A 2,380-nucleotide genomic window follows, 5' to 3' on the forward strand; every position below is an offset into this window, starting at 1 on the left:
GCAGGCGCCTGTAGTCCCAGTTACTTGGGAGGCTGAGGCAGGAGAATTGCTTGAACCCGGGAGGCAGAGGTTGCAGTGAGCCGAGATTGTGCCACTGCACTCCAGCCTGGCGACAGAGCGAGACTCCATCTCAGAAAAAAAAAAAAAAAAAAAAAAATTAGCTGGGCATGGTAGTGCATCCCTCTAGTTCCAGTTACTTATTAGGTTGAGGTGTGAGGATCACTTGAGCCCCCGAGGCAGAGACTGCAGTGAGCTATGATTATGCCACTGCATTCCGGCCTGGGTAACGAAGCCAGACCCTGTCTCAAAAAAAAAAAATAAATAGGCCGGGCGCAGTGACTCAAGCCTGTAATCCCAGCACTTTGGGAGGCCAAGACGGGTGGATCACAAGGTCAGGAGATTGAGACCATCCTGGCTAACCCGGTGAAACTCCGTCTCTACTAAAAAATACAAAAAACTAGCCGGGCGAGGTGGTGGGCGCCTATAGTCCCAGCTACTCGGGAGGCTGAGGCAGGAGAATGGTGTAAATCCGGGAGGCGGAGCTTGCAGTGAGCCAAGATCCGGCCACTGCACTCCAGCCTGGGCGACAGAGGGAGACTGCGTCTCAAAAAAAAAAAAAAAATGAAATAAATAAATAAATAAATAAATAAATAAAAATAAAGTTGTTGATGCTTTATTATTTACTTATTTAATTTGAGACAGGGTCTCTGTTGTCCAGGCTGCAGTGCAGCGGTGTGATCTCAGCTTACTGCAACCTCTGCCTTGCAGGCTTAAGTGATCCTCCCACCTCAACCTCCTGAGTAGCTGGGACTACAGGCACGCCACCACGGCTGGCTAAGATTTTTGTATTTTTTGGTAGAGATGGGGTTTCATCATGTTGCCCAGGATGGTCTCAAACTCCTGAGCTCAAGTGATCCACCTGCCTCAGCCTCCCAAAGTGCTCAAATTACAGGCGTGAGCCACTGTGTCCGACCTCATCAACAACTTTAAAGAAGAATAAGTGAGATACTGTTTAACAAATGCTGAGCCTGGTGCCTGGCATAGTAATAGGCTCTATGGTTATTTAAAAAGCCGGTTGCTGAGGGGAAGTCACTGTGGCAGATGTGCTAGACCTAGAGGTCTGTTGCCTGGTTGAAAAGGTATGCTGTATGTGCGTGAAAGGTCACAGGAGAACCACTTTTGTTGTGTGTGGAAAAAGGAGTGTGAGAAACAGTTGCAGTATAGCAAAAGGCCCCTTTACTGTGGTCTTTATTTGAGCACAGCTATTGACTAAGTTGCCGAGGATTAAAAACCCTTTATATATGAAAGGTAAAGCCCAGTGCCTGTCAAATAATAAGCATTCAATACATATCAGCTATTGTGATTCTACTGTTGTTCTGATAAAGAAGCTTTTTAGTGATTGGAATGAGAGAAAACAGGATTAATTTCTCCTTTTGGTGGAGTGAGAGGAGAGTCTTGGCAAATGTATCTTTTGGGGTCAGCTCTAGCTCTTGGGCTAGAAGGTGAGGAATCGGTTAAAGAAAAGGGTCCCTGGCCGGGCGCGGTGGCTCACGCCTGTAATCTCAGCACTTTGGGAGGCCGAGGCGGGCAGATCACCTGAGGTCGGGAGTTTGAGACCAGCCTGACCAACATGGAGAAACCCTGTCTCTACTAAAAATACAAAATTAGCCGGGCATGGTGGCACATGCCTATAATCCCAGCTATTTGGGAGGCTGAGGCAGAAGAATTGCTTGAACCCAGCAGGCGGAGGTTGCAGTGAGGTGAGATTGTGCCATTGCACTCCAACCTGGGCAACAAGAGTGAAGCTCAGTTAAAAAAAAGAAAAAGAAGAAAAAGAAAAAAGAAAGAAAGAGAGAGAGAAAGAAAGAAGAAAATAAAAGAAAGGAAAGAAGGAGAAGGAAGGAAGGAAGGAAGGAAGGAAGGAAGGAAGGAAGGAAGGAAGGAAGGAAGGAAGGAGGGAGGGAGGGAGGGAGGGAGGGAGGAAAGGAAAGGAAAGAAAGGAAACAAAAGGGTCCTGAGGTTACAGTCTCACTAAGGAGACAAGGGTTAGGATTACGTGGGCGTCATTTTCCTCCTTACAGGCAGGCGGTGCCTCTCTCCCTTCAAAAGCAAGGGACCTTTATGCACGATTCCACATCTGCATTCCGATAGGAAAGGGAAACAGCAGAAACAAAACACCCATCTGAGCTGCGCTTAGAGAGGACTCTGGGCTTTTATTTATTTTTTTACTTCAGTCTTGTGACCAGTAATTTTAAGGGGAAGCCAATAATAATGTTTTTTAAAAGCCTCACGCCACCCCCGGCGGCATCTCCTTGGTGTACTTTGCTTTCAGATCCGCCTGCCTTCTGTCCCAGCCTAATACTGCCCGGCCTCAGCCCCC

This window comes from Macaca mulatta, chromosome 11, assembly GCF_049350105.2.
Source record: "Macaca mulatta isolate MMU2019108-1 chromosome 11, T2T-MMU8v2.0, whole genome shotgun sequence".
NCBI classification, from domain to species: Eukaryota; Metazoa; Chordata; class Mammalia; order Primates; family Cercopithecidae; genus Macaca; species Macaca mulatta.